Below are 11,730 nucleotides of genomic sequence, written 5' to 3' on the forward strand. Positions count from 1 at the left end.
CGCGGCCGACCGCCGACCCGCGGAGGAATCTCTTGAACACGCGCGGACCGTCGTCAAGGAACCCAGACTTTGTGCTCGGCAGTCGTCGTTCGTCGCACCGCACCGTCGCGCTGCTACTGAAATACGCAGTCGCATTCCACAGATGACAAGGAAAAGTTTGACTCGTTGACGTGGAAGGATCGCAAAGCTGGCTTCGGAGTCGGGATCCACGGGAAGGAGGAACATGTCTCCCGCAAACGCACGCCTGCAGACGCCCCGGGAAGCAGACGAGCCGACGCGCCGACGCATCGTCCACTAGCAACAAGCTTGCGGGGAGAAAACATAGTTCGCTGGTATTGGAGCGATAATTGCGGACTATGTTTCCCGCACCACAATCAGTTTACGTTTTTCTCAAACTCTAATTTACAACAAGCTTAAAAAGTGTTGCAATAATAACGTTCGCATTCACCGCGAGATGCAGCATTTCTATTGGTCAAGTTTTAGCGATGGGCAGGGAATGGGGGATCGTCTTCCTAGGGAAAATACTCCTGATATATTTCTTCTGCCATCTGCTTAATAAACGGTTTTGTAATCTAAAACTTTGTATACATATTAACTTGCACCTACTATGCAATATAACAACATAAACAGACGATCGCAGAAAGCTCCGGAGGGCCCCTTTAATTTTTTCCGCCTTTTTTCATGTTTTTGTTTTTTCTAGCTGCTCTGATTTTTGTAAGGGCTTTCGCCACTATTAAAAAACGTGACATCTAAACTCCTTTCATTTTTTGCATCACACAATCGTAAACTTAAAAAAGTGTGCCGGTTCGGTAAACGCGAAGAGACCTAATTTCCGAGGGTGAAACCTGTAAAAACAACGGACAAGTAAAAGAAACAAACACAGGGCGTTGTTTGTCCGTTGTTTTTAGCGCTTTTACCCTCGGATCATGCTGCATGCTCGCTCTTCTAACGTTTTTCTCGCTCCCGCTTTATGAAACAAATCGGTGGCGAGCGGCTGTTAGGACAAGATGTCAGAACTAGCATGACCTGTGATTAACACTTTGTGACGGTGACTGAATGCTTGAACTGCCGTCAGACGGCACCTGAACGCTCCGCACAAGCGTCGTCGGACGAGCGCCGCACAACGGCGCAAAGAACATGCCCAAGGTTCCGCCGCGCGGGAATCTTTTTCACACTGCGGAGCGAGCCACAGGTTTTGAAGAAGATACGCTCTGTTCAAATAACGAAATAACACAGGGCAGAAGCATAGTTAGAATCAAGCATAGCTTAGCAAGCACACGGTACACGACAAAGTTTGAAACAGCAGCCCACTTCGCAGAAACAAAAGAAAGTTGCTAACCGGCGTTTCACGAGTCGTGCATGGGCGGTTCTGAACTTACGGGCGTTGCCAAGACGCAGCGTCGCCCAGCTCTCAGTCACCGATTGTTATTCTTGAACACGGTATTCGTAAGGAAGATATTTAAAATATCCACTAAAACGGCTAAAACGTAAAAAAAGGAGATTTCCGAAGCTTCTGGAAATTCAACGACCATTCAAACGAGCCCAACGGAAGGTGATTGCGATAGCGATGGTCTTGCGCAGTCTTCAAGAGTCTCTTTTCTTTTTTATTTATTGTTAATTTTATTAGAACTATACTAAGCAAAATAAATTATATTAGTAACAATAAGAATTTCAATAAAATAATAATGTAAAACATTACAAAAAGTGAGTAAATCTTGGGTTTTATTTAAACTTTAGGTTGTTTCTTTTTTGTGTAAACCGAAACCGAAACTAACTCAAGCAACGTTTCCTCCGTCGTAATTGTTTGCGAGTGCGTGTGTGCATGCGCGTGCGTGTGTTTGTGCGCACGCGTGTGGATGCGTCCGCGTGCATGCGCGTGTGCGTTTCTGGTTGTGCGTGCGTGTGCGTCTGCGCGCGGGCGTGGGTTTGCGCGTGTGCATGCGTGTGTACGTGCGTGCGCGCGTGTATGTGTGCGACTGCGAGCGCGCAAGCGTCTGTTTGTTCGTTCTATTGCAATGTGCCCGCAAGAAGAACAATTGGATGTCCCTGGACACTGTTAAAACACTAACTTATTGATGATTATTATTATTGTTGTTGTTGTTATTGAAACATAGACTTTAGACACAGGGCCCTAAACTTTTCCATAGCTGGCTGTAGCTGTATCTATAAATTTTTAAGGCCGACCATGCGAAGCTACAGGGGGTGATAGCCTCCCATTGAATTTCCCATAGACGACCATAGGCCATTTTTTATGGGATGTCTCGGACTGGTTTATTATGGGATTTTCCTCTTTATGTGTGTGAGTTTTTGTGCATGTCACCATATTCTCAAAGGAATATTTTACTCGGGTTGACATGGTCATGAGACAGGTTCTAGCAGCATGTCATGAATATTTGTCAAACATTTTCACAATATTTTGATTTCATGTTGCCAGATATAAACTCGAGACTAACTGATTTTCTTACTGTACACTACCATCAATCAATATTTGTAAAAAATGCTAGTATAGAGCATTTCACTCTACTTTCCGATTTCTGAGCAGGGAGTGATTTGTAAGAAAATTAAATATGAACTCATACATAATATTTTGTTTGCAAACATAAAAATTGTATGCAAAAGAGGCACTTAATTATCAGCTATTTGCATGAATTACAACTGACATTATAAGAAACTAGACTGGTAACAACTGTTGCTTTTCAAGCAGAAATCTTACCTGTACATTATGTACAGAGCCATATATAAGCTTTCCAAAACCATTTCACATTATTTATTTAGCACCCTCTTCTACACCCTTCTCACATTCTTCACTAAATGTAGGGTGTAACACGAAACAGCACCTTTTTCGGTAAAATTATGAGGTTGTATTCCTAGTTTTAGGTTGCTAAAAAGGTGTAGCCGAGGGTGTAAGTTGCTACGACACCCCTTTTACACCCTTAAAGGTGTAAAAACTTTTACTGTGTAGTACGGCCGAGCATCACTGGCGTCAACCACCACGATAGCGTCAATAGCGTCACGGCGTTGCCCACCACCCGCCAACAATCACGTTGTTAACAACAAAACCAACGTTCTGCACATCTAGGTCGAGATGTTCATTTTCTTTTTCTTTTACGTGTGGCTCCATTTTGAACGTTTCCGTTGCGGTTTTAACCGAAGCTGTTAGCTTTCCTTGGCTCAGGAAATCAGTATCCTAGCACCTAATTAAAACATTACTGAGACTAGCCTAAGTTTAATCAATATATGAGAGACGTCTTGTTTAGGCTCTTCCAAAACACAAAGTCTGAAATAACCAATCTTATCCGATTCAAGCACAAGCTGATCGGGGTGCATGGCTAGCGTGGCGGTTTACTAAGCTGAGTGCATTGATACACCTATAGGTTTTTAAGGTAGAGAAGGGGGCTTATGGTCGCTATACAGGTACACTGGCTGGGTAACGGTGGGTGCGTCTTCCAGGAAAGGGGAGCATCTGCGCCCGATGCACTCGACTACAACTTTTTTTTCTTCGAGTGCAGTTGGGATGTAAATATGTGGAGCAGTAACCGAAAAATCGCGGATGTGGCATTCGCGCTAAGAGTGCCGCGCGGCGACAGAGCGGTATAGCTAACGCGAAGATGACGTCGGCGCTGCTTTCGTATTTTATTTTCATAGAACAACGACGGGCACAATATTTTCCCACTTCTAGTATAATGTTCCAAATGAACATATCACACGACAGTGCTAGTTAAGACAATAGCCTTTCAAGTCTAACGAAAAAAAAACGGAATAAAACGGTGATCGTTTGCTTGCGCTAACAGGGTTCGCGCGATGCACGCACTAATATTCTGCCAACCACTCACTCGTGATGCTTCTCTCGCTGCCCGTCGTTATGCCAAAGTTTCGTGAAGGCGATGAACGTTTAGATTATGGGTGTCCCTGTGGCGAAACTGAAAATCAGCACTTTTGGCAGAACACTTGTCGGCCATGTTTATGACAACGGCGGCCAAGCTGAGAATCAGCACTTCTGGCCAAACACTCGCCGGCCGTGTTTATGTTTCCGGCGGCCAAGGTGGAAATCAGCACTGCTGGCCAAACACTTGCCGGCCGTGTTTATGTCTCCGGCGGCCAAGCTGAAAATCAGCACTGCTGGCCAAACACTCGCCGGCCGTGTTTATGTTTCCGGCGGCCAAGCTGAAAATCAGCACTACTGGCCAAACACTTGCCTGCCGTGTTTATGTCTCCGGCGGCCAAGCTGAAAATCAGCACTTGTGGCCAAACACTTGCCGGGCGCGTTTATGTCCCCGGCGGCCAAGCTCAAAATCACCACTGCTGGCCGAACACTTGCCGGCCGTGTTTATGTCTCCGGCGTCCAAGCTGAAAATGAGCACTTCTGGCCAGGCGCTTGCCGGCAGTGTTTGTCTCCGGCGGACAACCTAAAAACAGCTAGTTTGTGGCCGGACCCTTGCCGGCCTTGTTTATGTCTCCGGTGGCCAAGCACTTAAAGTGGCCAAGCTGTCCAGACACTGGCCAACCGTCGGCTGATCGAAATTCACTTTCTGGTGCTGCTTGGGTAGCCTGGGGTCTTTAACGTGCACCACGCAGTAGTGATACGCGACCGCACGCCGGTACGATGCTCATCCAGATCGAAACGGGCAGGGGTGGGGCTCGAACGGTGGCCGTTTATGAAACACTAACATTGCGGGTGCCCAAGCCCCGCGTACTCCCCAATAGTCTGCGCCCTCTTCCTCGTCCTTTATTTCTCAACACCCTTCGTACATCCTTTTTACTCCCTGCGACTACCGACATCTTCTTAAGAGGGTGTTGCGGTGGTACACCCATGATTTCGAAGTCGTCAAACTCGGAAACCACCAAATTGCAAACATGCGCTCCAACAGCAGAAGTCGAGAGGCAGTCCGCTCAATTTGGCCGATTTTGTGAAGTTCAAGCACACTGGGCAGCTGACATCCAAACCAAGCCAACGCTCAAGTTGTTTTCAAGCCAGATGATTGCCTGCGTTGTGTACAAGCTCCTTGGTTATTTACGTGCAAGCGACCACGAAAATAGCGTCGGTTACTCACGCACTTCTGCTCAAAATGGTGAGACCACATTGGTTCTATTACGATACATTCCGCCTCATCGTGAGATGTACTCAAGCAAAGGCTGGACGTGCGAACCGGTACGGGTTCACAGCTTTACTGTGAGCCTGTACCGAAACGTGGTTGTCCAGTGCTTGTCCTTCGCATTTTATTCTTTCGATTTTAAGTATTCATTTTCAACTCACTCGCTTTTACCAATACTAGTAGATACTCAAGCTGCATGGGGGTTCGTACCGTACCGTGACGCCTGGCGAAGGACCCCACTTCCCGTTCTGGCACCCGACTCGCTTCCCTGCTCCCATTTCCTCATGATCGTATGTTTGTGATCACGCTGACCTACTGTTCAGTGCTGCAATGCAATTCCCAAGAAGAAGCCGGTATCATATTTTACCACCCGAAGACGTCGGGATTAAATAGAGCATGGACAGTCAGACTAAGGATAAGAAAGGCACCGCCAACATCGGCAGTTGTGTCCTGTAAGCACGTTGAGAAGCGGGGCTTCCTTCACCCACTGTACAAGACACTGGGTCAGACTTATACCGAAGGGATTTTCGTGCCTTTTCTAAACGTGTTTGTCACGTTTAGCTTTATACTTAGGTTATAAGTATCGAAAGCTATCGGTGGAGGCAATTCTGTCCATGGACCTCCCCGCCCCCTCCACGCGATATAAGGCGATTGTGCAAGGGGTTGTGGAAGCAGCGATGTAAGTGTTTCAGACACTGAAATTCTCTCCTTTGCATGTTCATGTGTTAGAACATCACAACTCGCTTTGCAGGCTTACAAATAGCACTTAAGTCAAAGGTCTTTGGGCGGTCTCACTTGTGATTCTCTCCATGGCCCAGAATATATTTAACATGTTGCTTGAATAGAGTGCAGCTTTTCTGCTGAGACGTTTTTGTCTAAAATCAACGATGAAAAAACTTCTTAATTTATTCAAATCATCAGCAGCGTTGATTGTGTGAGATATAAATATATTGCGATGTTCCTGCAAGTGCAGTGATATTTCTTCCTTTTCATATACCAGCTGTGATTCATACGCTGTCTGCCATAGAAACCATGCTCGGAATGTTGGTTGAGGTTTCGCCTGCAGCTAGAGACCATACCTCAATAAGGCCGCATATAATAATTCACATTTCCTACGAAAAACGCGCAAAAAAAAAAAAAAAGAAAACAGAAACAAGTATGCCGACTGCTAACGCCGTCTCAGCCTCCGCAACGCGAGCATGGTGAGTGAGGGAAAACATTTTGTCCTCAGCGTGACGTCACCCCGGCTCGCCATAAGGGGCAGCCACCAAAACTTGTCGGTGATAATACTCTCACCATACAATGCACCCAGTATTTGTTTGGCCCCTGGCCATGAAATCATTCTCAGTTTGCCATTTCATCTCACCGGGAGCCCAATTTTGATCATCGAGATCTCAGCTGCCTTGCAGTGAGAAAGCTAGAATACCGCTAGCAAACGTATAGCCTGCTAACATGAGGGAATAATAATAAGTTTGTTTGATACTAGGTATCATTCTAGGGCAGAAACAAAACGAGGAACAGACTGGCAAGTCATTTGCGAGCAGAGCCAAAAAGGGACAATCGTCTGCTACGAATTCTTTGCCGCGCAAAATGAGATCGAAAACTAATTGAAATATGGAACATCAGCTATTTTACAGACGCAATTGTCGTCCTGTGCTTCGCTTGGCTATGCTGATTTGTTTTCTGGCCGTGTGTAACGTGACACCCACTGGTGCTAAAACGAGAGCTTGGGACAAGCACCCACCTTGCCGCGGTATCAATCTCACTATCCGAAAGAAGGTGACAGATTCTAACCGAAAAATTGCCCCGTCGAAAGCGAGAAGAATTCTCATTGGTCGAGAGCGCCCGTCTGTGGCATCGTGTCAAATCACAGTGTGGACCTAGTGAGATTTTTTCGCGATCTCAACGATGACCAAAATTAGGCCCCAAGAAAGAGTGTTTCTTTCTCTTTTGGCGCTAGTTCTCTGTGTCTGTGAGAGTGCCTATGTAATTGCTAATATATATATATATATATATATATATATATATATATATATATATATATATATATATATTTAAAATAAAAAGATTAAGCTAATTTTTGAAATTATTTATTGTGCGCTGCATTTAGAAGTGTTCTTGGAAATTTGATCATGTCAGGTAGCCCTTCTGTGACATTCATGCAAGTATGTATGCGTGCTCTACTTTCAGTTCCGAAAAGACTAAAAGCATCAGACAAAGATCGAGCCAATGAAGGCAAGTTCTGAAGGAGTGGCATCCATCATTAGTCTTGCCACCAGGAAGCTTTTGAGATGCAACAAGGAGCTGCTGGTGCACATCACCGGGATATCAGTGGAAGGTGCCAACTGCAAGCTCATGAAGCGTAAGCTCCAAGTATTGGATTTAATGGCTGAGTGCTTTTTTCATTAACAACAAGCCCCCAACATTTTCTAGGAACTCCAGTAGGGTTTTGTTGTTGCATTTCTATACTCTCAACTCAATCACTTCGCAGATCTCTTTTTCTAGCCTGACTCAGCTGGCAACCTGAGCAGTGAGTCTGATACTGTACCATTGTTTCTGGCCAGACAAGCCATTGTTATTTATTGTTCTTCCTTGCCATTGTGATATGTCTGCGCTGTAGTCATGAAAGGTGCTTGAATGGTAGCTCGTACCTTCTGCACGAAAGTCCTAGGAAACACTTTGTCAGTGATGAGGTTCCCACAGTCATGGACGTCAGCAGAGTGGCGCGAAGGGGGGGGGGGGGGGGGGGGGGCGGGGGGATCATTCTGGGGTGCGTAGCTTTCAGCCCTATAACCTTGAAACAAATAAGGTTTGCCCCCCCCCCCTTTTTTTTTTCCATTTTCCTGCAAAACGTAAGGCAGATGCCCATGCCCGCAATCTAGGCCAGCGGTTCTGGAATGCGGGTCTGCGGAACCTGTCCGTAAAGGTATTTTAGGAGTCCGCACAACTCTGACGGGCAATTCTTTTTTTATTTTTTTTATTTGGGGCACTGAGTAGAGCTTAGTCCGGACATGACATATTCACAGCTCCGGGAGCAAAAGGAATCTGCTGGAGAATACCTCTTTTCAATTTCCCCCCCTTTTATTCTTGGTAAACACTTTTGCCCCCCCCCCCACCCCCCTCTTCCCTTTTTTTACGCTGCCTGGGATTCCCCACCCCTTCCGCCGGTCCAAAAAGGTTTCGTTTCCCACGATTGGCGGCTTCCTTCTTTTCTTTATAGCATTCATTTCTGCTAAAGTGGAAAGAGTGTAGGTGGAGCTTCTTTCCTTCACCGTGCCCTCTTAACCTGCAACATACTATACTCTCAGGAACAAGAAAATAGCCTTGTATCTTTTCTGCCGCCACAAATGCTATGCAGGGAGTAGCGAAGCATGATTTTGGCAGAGGCTTTTTCCACCACCGCACGCCACGCCATGAAGTGGAGAGCCACGGTGTGTGCATGTCACAAGTCGCATAAAGCAGGGCACTTTAAAGCTGCGTAGATGCAATGACGGCAGAAAAAACACCAGCGGAGCGTACAACACAGAGCATGTTATAACAGCACTGGTTAATTCCCAATAAATCACAATCTGAATCATTACTGTAAAACCGTTTATTTTTGCAAATCGGTCACAGAGGACGTAATCGCGATCACTAAATTTTGCGAATTCCAGGCGCCTTCATTGAAACTCTTGAAAATACCATGAAGGCAATTTCGAAATATTATTTGACGACTGAAATAGGCGTCGGGCACGTCTAAGACACTGTTGACCAAGTTCCATGCCGAACAGAAGTTTGGGTGCCGCAGGAATTAATTAAACAGTTGTGGTAATAGTCGCGCCGCGAACGATGACTGAACACCCCCCCGTCCCCCCACCCCCCCCCCCCCCCCCCCCCCAAAAAAAAAAAAAGGCGGCAGAAAGGTGAATTAAAGTGCGCCGTCGAAGCGTGACAACAACGGGCTTCTCGTCAAGCGATTGCTCGAACGGTTGAAACGAATGATGCGCTCTTGGTTTCCAATTCGGTGGTGAGATGTTATAAAAAAATGGAAGCCGTTTACAACTCCATGTAACGCCGAATTAGAGCGGAGATCTTGAGGAGGAGGAGGGAAGGGTACTGAAGGGTGGGCATACCCCTTTTCCCTCCTCCAGACCTCCTCATCCTGCCTGCTACTCTTCCCTCCGAGTGGCGTTGGCGTCTCCGTTGCCGTCGGCGTAACCATGAGGTCACGTGACCCTAGTGACGTCGCGTGACCCTCATGACCTCACGGGGGTCACGTGACCTCGGGGAAGTCACGTGACCCTCTTAAGGTCACGCGACCCCCTCAGGACTACATTCAAGGAGGCCACGTGACCCCCCTTGAGGTAACGTGACCCCGCTCAGGACCCCCTCAGGGGGGTCACGTGACTCCCCGAGGGGGGTCACGTGGATGTTTCGGCATGGTGCCGAAACGTCACCGCGGTTACGCCGACGGCGACGCCGCTCATGCTGGAAACGGGCGCCTAAGAGCTGCGCTCTAAAAAGTAATTTGAATGTTGGAAAATTTTTTAAAGTTGCAGTCCGGAAATAATAGGTTTCATAGCATCTATAATGTAGGTTTGATAGCGTGTGTAGGAATAGTTTTCATAGCGTGTGTAGCGTATAGAATGGCAAAGAAGAAGACTTCTGGAAGTGAATGACAGCTGTGTGCTGTACTGGTTTTGAAATGGTGGAGTGTATGTCCCTTTTTGTTTCCTTGCCTCTAGGAAACAAAATTTTGACAGCAAAGTTTGAACCCTGCTAGTGCACACCTTTCTGCTCCAAAACCGGCTTCGAGACCGTGTAGGTTTCAAAGTCGGTTTCAAATAAGAAAACCAACGCCAAAGTCAACCTCGAAACCTGGGCTGTTTCGAAGGGATATTTCGCGTTAGTTGCCGAAAAGATACGTCATCGGTTTGGTGGCCGGGAGCTAAAAGCACTTCAAGATTAAAATCATACTCATCAGTGCGGCCTTTATTGTTCTCCGAATGAATCAATTCTGCTTTTCTATACAGGAGGAGACCATCCCGACGACACCTTGCGTTGCCTTCTCAGGGTACGATCTGGAGGCAGCGAAGGGCATGGGCACACACGTTGATACAGTTTGGCTTTTCGAAGTGCAAGACGCGGAGGATGGCTTGACTGCGGTCATGGCGGCGTACTGGTTTTTCTGCATCGCCCATGGCCAGAAGACATAAAATACGAGCTGCCTTCTTGAGAGGCTTTGTCTTGTTCTAACCTAATCACAGCTACGGTCAGTTGCAATCGAGGTGATTAATACAATGAAGAAAACACCTGTAGCCTGATTGCTGATCACATAGTGTGATCGCCGAAATCCGGTGAAGCTCCTGCCAGGATTGTTTCAATTGTAGAAATAACTAAATGCTTTGTTTGTTTTTCTTCAGATGGCATCTGCAAGTTGTGTGGCTCACATATCTAAGTATGCTTCAATCCATGACCAGCTTTATACATTTATATTCCTCACATTTTTCTAGTCGTATGTGTTGTTTTCTAGTCATCAAACTATTAGGCACCTGTATGGAGTAGCTACATTTCTTTACGTTTTTATCAAAACGGTTTGTGTGATCATGTCTGGAATTCAGCACTCTTACTACGAAATGTCAAAATAATTTTATGTTGAGATACTTTAATAAAAGTGGAGATGAACGGCATTAAATGTTGTGTTTCCTTATCGCTCCTGTTCACACTTTGCAAGTTACTTCAATCAGAAGACACCACCAGTGTTCAATATTCCCTTGTGAGTTAGATGCTCTGGTTCATTTTTGTTTTCATAGCCCGCTCTTTTTCCATAGGGCAATAGAGTGCTATATATAAAATGTTTTGTATAGCTATTAATTTAAAACTTGTTTTAAAATTAGTTTAAATTTAAGGCTTCCTTTTTTTAGAGGGAAAAGCCAGATATAAAATTGTGCGACACATCTGGAAAACAAAGATATAGCAAATAACGAACTGTTGACTTTACATTTCTTTTTGCGTTACTGCCTTTATATAAATGTCCCCACCCCATGCTTGAATTTAGACTAACATTTTGTGCTCTTTCGAAATTTCAGAAGTGGGCAGTTAGGTTTTTTGTAACATTTGTCAGAATAAACGTATAGAGGGTCAACAGAAAAAAAAATGAGATCCAGATTTTAAGATTTGATGGACGCCTATGTTCTGTTAGGCCCGTCCCAGCACAAGCTTTTCAGCCTCGATAAAGTGAGCGTCCGCGAGCACATACTAAGCAGTACCGAAGGTAATGAGCGTGCACTGCTGTTGTTGTGTTGTAACAGCCTGTTGCTTTCCTCAGAGTATATCGCATTTTCAAAATTTCAGCAATGCTCTTCCTAAACAAAAAAATAAACGCCAGGCATGGTTTTGGTATATTCGTACCATTGTGGCTTTCTTGAAGAATGCGTGCATTCTGAAGGTGTTGCCGTAGGCTTGCCAGGGTGACAGCGCGCTCAAAATCGACAAGTGCGAGCTAGTACACGCCCTATCGCCAGCTCTTGTTCTGCGAAAGCACTTCGCAAAGTCGCTCTCGCGTACCTGTAGCCTTCGCTGCCCTACGGTGGTAATGGTAGGCAACTGCGGCTGACACAATAAATCATCCCATCACTGCCACACTGAGCTTCCCTTT

The 11,730-nt window shown here is 45.9% G+C and overlaps 1 long non-coding RNA gene across 1 annotated transcript; it reads left to right on the plus strand.

Annotated features, from left to right (window-relative positions):
* The first annotated feature begins 5,016 nt into the window (after nucleotides 1–5,016).
* On the plus strand, nucleotides 5,017–10,422 carry LOC121835989. The gene is made up of 3 exons (XR_006077752.1): nucleotides 5,017–5,069; nucleotides 7,284–7,455; nucleotides 10,106–10,422. It is a non-coding gene; the product is annotated as an uncharacterized LOC121835989 (long non-coding RNA).
* The last annotated feature ends 1,308 nt before the right edge of the window (nucleotides 10,423–11,730 follow it).

Source organism: Ixodes scapularis, unplaced genomic scaffold (genome assembly GCF_016920785.2).
Source record: "Ixodes scapularis isolate PalLabHiFi unplaced genomic scaffold, ASM1692078v2 PGA_scaffold1__304_contigs__length_218370807, whole genome shotgun sequence".
NCBI lineage: Eukaryota > Metazoa > Arthropoda > Arachnida > Ixodida > Ixodidae > Ixodes > Ixodes scapularis.